At 45.7% G+C, this 7,928-nt stretch overlaps 1 long non-coding RNA gene across 1 annotated transcript; it reads left to right on the forward strand.

The window, feature by feature from the left end:
- Positions 1-1,306: 1,306 nt before the first annotated feature.
- LOC126336720 (uncharacterized) lies at positions 1,307-6,658 on the forward strand. Its single transcript, XR_007564989.1, has 4 exons — positions 1,307-1,384; positions 1,474-1,582; positions 1,679-1,798; positions 2,028-6,658. It is a non-coding gene; the product is annotated as an uncharacterized LOC126336720 (long non-coding RNA).
- The last annotated feature ends 1,270 nt before the right edge of the window (positions 6,659-7,928 follow it).

Genomic DNA, 7,928 nt, shown 5'->3' on the forward strand with positions numbered 1-7,928 from the left:
AAGAGTACAAACATATCAATCAACGGACGGTTTATAATGTTCTGAACAAAAGTTTAAGTAAAACAAATAAATTGCCGTCAGGGAGTTTAGAACACGGTTCGTCCATTTCGTAGTACAACACCGCGATCAATAAACCACGACACCGCACCTCTGGAGGTTCACTTAATATTCCACTTGTTAAGCTTAGACAGTTCACTGTTCCTATTTTACTTTTTTTTCATTTCAGTACACCTTCCTGTTTTCATGCTTAACATGTTTTCAGCACTTGATGGGTTATCCACTGGGGCATCTTTCCACTTAATCTGAGGACGTCACGATGGGGAATTTCCCTTGTGAGAATCGTAAGGGCCTAAAGCACATCACTGTCTATTGTGAGGTTGTAGGGTTTATTCATGCTTCTGAAATCTGTTAATCTTATCGTGAGTCAGGTTTATTTGTGCTGTAGGCCCAAACTGCATATATGAAAATTTACGAAAAGGTGTATCACTCCTTTCTCTGACATTCACTTGAATGTGGGATCGATGCGGTGTGCTTTAGGCCCTTATGGATCTCAGCGCCTCGTTTTTTATTCTTATCTAGTGACCGTGCTGGTAGACATTACATGTTGAGTTTAATCCTTTCCAGAAATGCCATTTTGTGTTTTGTCAATGTCAATGAAATTCACCAACACCTGTGTAACTTAAGACGTTATTTAATTTTATTTTGAAGGCTGTGAGTTTCAGCATTTCATTATGCCATCTTCAGTCACCATATGCACCTCTCCAAAGAAACGAAAATCTCATAAAGATCCATAAATCTCTGGGTGTCACGAATTCAATCGTTACGCTAGTGCTTCATTCAAAGACTTGATAGCAACTGCTGGAGTTGCTATCAACTTCTGGTGGCCGTGATTTTCTGACATTATTTAGTTGGCTTTACATCCATTTGTGGGGTTGCAAAGGGCCGAGTCTTAAGGTGAGCCAGGTGCAGCCAGCGACATCACTCCCATCTACTGGCAGGAAGGCGGTGCGCTGGACATCGGCACATGGTGGTAGCTGCCTGTTCTCCAAGCAATAGATGTTAGAAAAACACATCAGCAGAGTTCTCCGCTATTTTGTTGTTGTTCCAGGGCGTCCACTCTTTCCGACAAACATGTTTAACAGATTGCACGAAACATCTTATTAGTATTGGAGCAAGGCCGCTCTCATTCCAAAGTATCGTTGTCCAACAAGGCGGCGATGACGTCATCCAAGATGGGTCATTCAAAATTTTTTCATATTTCGTAATTCTTATTTTTTTCTTTATTTTCAGTTAGAAGCAGAGCTGGGGGATGTTCGATATAGCACCGCTAGATGTCGTAATTGTGTTCAGCCCACAGATCCAGATAACTGAGGACACCACTCACGTAAGTACAGAGAAAAATATCCATGTGTATGATCTTTCACTGTAACTAAGCATTCAAAATAAATAAAATTATATCTCGTCGTGTTACAGGAACAGCTACTGACTAGCTCGAGTCAATAGATATGCAGCTGGAAGCTGTTCATCGACAGATGATGGAGCAGCCTCCAGCAAGTAATAATGACATGGCTTAGCAGCACACGTAAGTTAAAAAAACATTACGTTTCTCTAGTAGTAGTAGTATAGTAAGGTTATTTGTCTCTAACAAATCGATTTATACATATCTTGTTTGTTGCAGGTGAGGATCAAGGAGATCAGTCCTATCTCTTGCTCCTATTCGACGACTCTGATGAAATTTTTGATGGTGTGGTCGAATAACCTGACGAATTGTTTATGCCTTGAAGCCAGAGCCAAAAAGGTAATTACTCGCTCTCCTTATATATATATATATATATATATATATATAATTCATTTTCCTTCACCTCGCCACCAGAAGTAGACAATGTACTTATTAATTTTATATCTATTAATTTATTAATTTTATATCTATTTTATCTATTATCTATTATATCTATCTATTATCTATTATATCTATTTTATATCTATTATATCTGTTAATTTTATATCTATTTGTTCTTCTTCTACAGCGGTCGTGCCTAAACATGGCGGTGTCACACGTGTACGGGCGGTGGCGGCGGCTCACCCCTCATTGAAGCAGCGTCTGCAAAGGCAAGCGTCAGGGCACGGTTAGGTGCCGCACGCGAAGCCCACGCCACAGTGACCACGGCTCCTGCACCAGGACCCGACCCCACACGCAGGTGCTCTCACTGGGGACCGCCCGGTAGCCGGAGCATCGCACTCTGGGTCCCATCGCCGCAGCCCGTTTGCTCCAGCTGGCAGTCACTGCCTCCTCCTCAGCCAGCTCACCCCCGCCGCCAGCTCAAGGTTCGTGTCCCGACACGCATACCCCTCCCGGTAAATGACACGTCATCACGGCCCCATCATCGACCAGCTGGACCCCTAGTTCTAGTAGTACGGTCAGTAATAGTAACTATCCTGTGGCTAGTGGTAGTGCTCTCCCCCATCCTATCAATAGTGATTTGGATCAGAATAATGGCATAGTGACCCCCCTAGAATACTCGGCGGCTGCTAGGACTCATAGGGGCGCATTTCGTTTACTAGAACTGAGAATGTGGGAGGGAGGTATCACAACCCTGTTGGGTATTTAGAGGCGTGCCTCCTTGTCTTGGAGACTGAGCTCCTAGAAGATCCGAGATTTAACGCCATTAAATGCAAAGCAGTATTATGCTGCAAATTGAGTCACCTAACATCAAGATGACGCAGAGATAACGACTTTGCACTATACATGGGGTGCTAATTGCATTATTTCTCGGAGCACATCCATTGCTGAGTGGTATCGAGAATCCACCTTGAGCGCTATTATAGTCCGATTCTCCGAGATGGAAGTATGTGGGAGTAGTGGGGTACCTGTGTACTGTCTCACTCTGGATTGTTGCCAAATTCATTCACGATCGTGGCCAGAACAGCATCCAAGATGGCAGCATGTAGACTTGGCAACAGTGGATTTTGGCGGGAAAATAGTTCAATTGTGCTATCTCTACTAATCTAACCCCCAGAAAATGGCAGGGAATTCGAATTTTGGCTTGAAAATAGGCCAACTGGGCTATGTCTACTAACCTGGTCGGTCGGCAGCTCAGACCACTGAACATGTTTTGCTCTTTCGAACTTGTCCATGCTGACGTCAAAAAGGTCCATTGTCCTTTCACCACGTGTATTCATCACCGTACCACACTTTTGGCGCGAAAGTTGTTTTCCTGGACACGTTCAAACCCACCGATGCTGACGTCATGCTACAGTTCGCCATCCGCTGTCTGTGCGACCAAGAATGCCCTGCCACACTTTTGGCACCAAAGTTGTTTCCTTGAGACTGCAAACTTCCATGACTGTACAACAGCATGTTTGTTCGCCACGAGACCCGTTGCTTAGTTAATTGATCACACGACTCTCATTATTCAATCCACGTGATCGCACCGTCTAATCCAAAATTGTCCCGAAAAACACACACCTGTATACGTGAGCCATCGCTTTCGTCTATTTAATGTAACGCAAAGTTCTCAACTCAAATCGCTATTTAAACAAAAATAAGAACTCATTCAATATAGAGCCCTCCTACCTGCAAGTGAATCTAACACAAAGTTCCCAACTCAAATCCCAGTCTACACTTAACCTTCTCATTATTCATACAACATTCTCTCTTTACCAAGAAAAAAAAAAAACATAACTAACAATATTCATCTCCAGACTTTCCAAATAATTTCCTTCAGCACTTACTGACGCCATTCTTAGTACCATCAATCTCGAATTACACTTATATAACACACTTTTTAATAATAAACCATTCATCCTAACACAATACCTCCTAATACACACACAAACTATGACCTCAAATCCTGAATTCACAACCATCCAGTCTCTATTCTAAAGAGCATCAATTAATTGTCTATAATTTTATACATTATATAATGCTCAGCTCTCCACCATGTCCTGGAAGCATCTGACTAGTCCAGCTTTCAGCTACTAGGGGTGCTAGTGAACTCAATTACCACCCCCACAGAATTCTCAACAGCCATTGGTTCATCCTAAGATCACATCGTACTACATAATCACACATATACAGGTGCGGCCAAACTTTCAGGAAACATTCCTCGCACACAAATAAAGAAAAGATGTTATGTGGACATGTGTCCGGAAACTCTTAATTTCCATGTTAGAGCTCATTTTAGTTTGTTCTTCCACCTACGTTCAATGGAGCACGTTATCATGATTTCATACGCGATACTGTACCTGTGCTGCTAGAACATGTGCCTTTACAAGTACGACACAACATGTGGTTCATGCACGATGGAGCTCCTGCACATTTCAGTCGAAGTGTCCGTACGTTTCTCAGCGGTGACCGATGGATTGGTAGAGGCGGACCAATTCCATGGCCTCCATGCTCTCCTGACCTCAACCCTCTTGACTTTGATTTATGGGGGCATTTGAAAGCTCTTGACTACCCAACCCCGGTACCAAATGTAGAGACTCTTCGTGCTCGTATTGTGGATGGCTGTGATACAATACACCATTCTCCAGGGCTGCATCAGCGCATCGGGGATTCCATGAGACGGAGGGTGAATGCATGTATCCTCGCTAATGGAAGACATTTTGAACATTTCCTGTAACAAAGTGTTTGAAGTCACGTTGGTACGTTCTGTTGTTGTGTGTTTCCATTCCATGATTAATGTGATTTGAAGAGAAGTAATAAAATGAGCTCTAACGTGGAAAGTAAGCGTTTCCGGACACATGTCCACATAACATATTTTCTTTCTTTATGTGTGAGGAATGTTTCCTGAAAGTTTGGACGTACCTTTTTGTAACACCCTGTATAAGGAGTCACCCCCTGGTCATCTTTCTCACTCATCTGTTGTCCGCCACATCGTTCGTTTGTTTTCCCATGCTTTTTCGTTGTTATTTGCGAATATGACAAGATGCGGGCGCCGGTTTTCTGCGATGGAAGTCAACGGCTCAGCTAAGGCACAGAGCCAAATTCTACACCTGGACATCCATATTCATGATCCATGATCTGTTAAATGGAGCGTCTAGCTATATTAAGCTCCCTCAAGATACAGCTAATAAGCAGGCACGCATTAATGTCCAAAATACAAAAGGTCAGGCTTGTTTTGCATGGTCAATCCCGGATTGCTAGAGAAAGTACGATAAAAGAGATAGCCCTTATTATTACGAGTTACAAGGTCAGTGATATTAGCACATATTGTAAGTTTGATGGTACTGAGTTCCCCGTTAGGGTCCAGGACATACCTAAATTTGAGGAACAGAATACTGGCATATCGGTACACGTTTAGGGCCTGGATAAGAAGACAAGCAAGTCAGATGAGCAACACACGCATATCGTAATCGGCCCCCTCCATTTCTCAAAATTTGCCGGTGAGCGAGAGCTGCTTTTAAATATGATGCTCTTGTCTGAAGGTGACAATTACCACTATGTTTGAATCAAGGACATGTCCCAACTCCTATCGACCCAACTATCAAAAGATACCTATAAAAAGCATATTTGATTATGGTGCCTCAATTATATCTTCTCAGATGAGTCATTAGCTACACATCTAGTAGACCGCACCTCCAAGGATGCAGTACATGTTATTATGCCTACTGAGGAAAACAAATTCATAAAGTTTAAGAATGTTCACCACCAGGAACGATGTCCGTTTGTAGTGTACGCCGACTTTGAGTGCCTCCTCGCTCCTGTGACCAGCTGTGAAAGCGACCCGACCCTATGACCTCACACACCACCTTTACAGAGAAACACGTACCATATGCAGCGGTGTACTAAGTTATATCGTCATATGACTCCAACCGTAACTGATTCAAATCTTATGTCAGGGATAATCCTGCGGTTTGGTTGCTCTCTGAGCTTGAAAAAGTTTCACAGGAGTTTGATCAGCTTTATGTCGGCAACGTTCCCATGACCAAATCGAAGAAGAATGAAGATGTATATAATAACGCCGCTGGTTGTCATATTTGTGGGCTGCCTTTAGACAGAAAAGCGGAAAGGGACCACTGTCATCTTACGGGGAAATTTCACAGTGCAGCTCACAACGCATGCAATTTGAAGTACCAGTTACCTAGACACTTCTTCCACAATTTAAGTGGGAATGACGCTCACTTTCTAGTTGAGCACTTGGCCGTATTCGGTTTGGAGAAAGATCAGGTGAGTGTCCTACCTGAGAGCGTCGAAAAGTATATTTCATTCTCCAAACGAATGACGTCGAGAATTGCGCTCTGCTTCCTTGATACGCCACGTTTTATGCAGACACCTCTACAGAAACTTGTTGAGACACTACCTCGTGGGGAAATGCATATCACTCGAGCTGCATTTCCCAACGAGGAAAAGTTTCGACTTGTGACTATGAAGGGGGTTTTCCCATAGGAGTATGTGGATAATATGGCCAAACTCAATGAAACGACGCTACCCGACATAACTCCATTCTCCAGCAGTCTCACAGGCGACGCCATAACGAATGCAGAGTATGAGCATGCCGTGAATGGTTGAAATGGCTCTGAGCTCTATGGCACTTAACTTCTGAGGTCATCAGTCCCCTAGAACTTTGAAGTACACTCCTGGAAATGGAAAAAAGAACACATTGACACCGATGTGTCAGACCCACCATACTTCCTCCGGACACTGCGAGAGGGCTGTACAAGCAATGATCACACGCACGGCACAGCGGACACACCAGGAACCGCGGTGTTGGCCGTCGAATGGCGCTAGCTGCGCAGCATTTGTGCACCGCCGCCGTCAGTGTCAGCCAGTTTGCCGTGGCATACGGAGCTCCATCGCTGTCTCTAACACTGGTAGCATGTCGCGACAGCGTGGACGTGAACCGTATGTGCAGTTGACGGACTTTGAGCGAGGGCGTATAGAGGGCATGCGGGAGGCCGGGTGGACGTACCGCCGAATTGCTCAACACGTGGGGCGTGAGGTCTCCACAGTATATCGATGTTGTCGCCAGTGGTCGGCGGAAGGTGCACGTGCCCGTCGACCTGGGACCGGACCGCAGCGGCGCACGGATGCACGCCAAGACCGTAGGATCCTACGCAGTGCCGTAAGGGACCGCACCGCCACTTCCCAGCAAATTAGGGACACTGTTGCTCCTGGGGTATCGGCGAGGACCATTCGCAACCGTCTCCATGAAGCTGGGCTACGGTCCCGCACACCGTTAGGCCGTCTTCCGCTCACGCCCCAACATCGTGCAGCCCGCCTCCAGTGGTGTTGCGACAGGCGTGAATGGAGGGACGAATGGAGACGTGTCGTCTTCAGCGATGAGAGTCGCTTCTGCCTTGGTGCCAATGATGGTCGTATGCGTGTTTGGCGCCGTGCAGGTGAGCGCCACAATCAGGACTGCATACGACCGAGGCACACAGGGCCAAGACCCGGCATCATGGTGTGGGGAGCGATCTCCTACACTTGCCGTACACCTCTGGTGATCGTCGAGGGGACACTGAATAGTGCACGGTACATCCAAACCGTCATCGAACCTATCGTTCTACCATTCCTAGACCGGCAAGGGAACTTGCTGTTCCAACAGGACAATGCACGTCCGCATGTATCCCGTGCCACCCAACGTGCTCTAGAAGGTGTAAGTCAACTACCCTGGCCAGCAAGATCTCCGGATCTGTCCCCCATTGATCATGTTTGGGACTGGATGAAGCATCGTCTCACGCGGTCTGCACGTCCAGCACAAACGCTGGTCCAACTGAGGCGCCAGGTGGAAATGGCATGGCAAGCCGTTCCACTGGACTACATCCAGCATCTCTACGATCGTCTCCATGAGAGAATAGCAGCCTGCATTGCTGCGAAAGGTGGATATACACTGCACTAGTGCCGACATTGTGCATGCTCTGTTGCCTGTGTCTATGTGCCTGTGGTTCTGTCAGTGTGATCATGTGATGTATCTGACCCCATGAAT

This window comes from Schistocerca gregaria, chromosome 2 (genome assembly GCF_023897955.1).
Source record: "Schistocerca gregaria isolate iqSchGreg1 chromosome 2, iqSchGreg1.2, whole genome shotgun sequence".
Classification (NCBI taxonomy): Eukaryota; Metazoa; Arthropoda; class Insecta; order Orthoptera; family Acrididae; genus Schistocerca; species Schistocerca gregaria.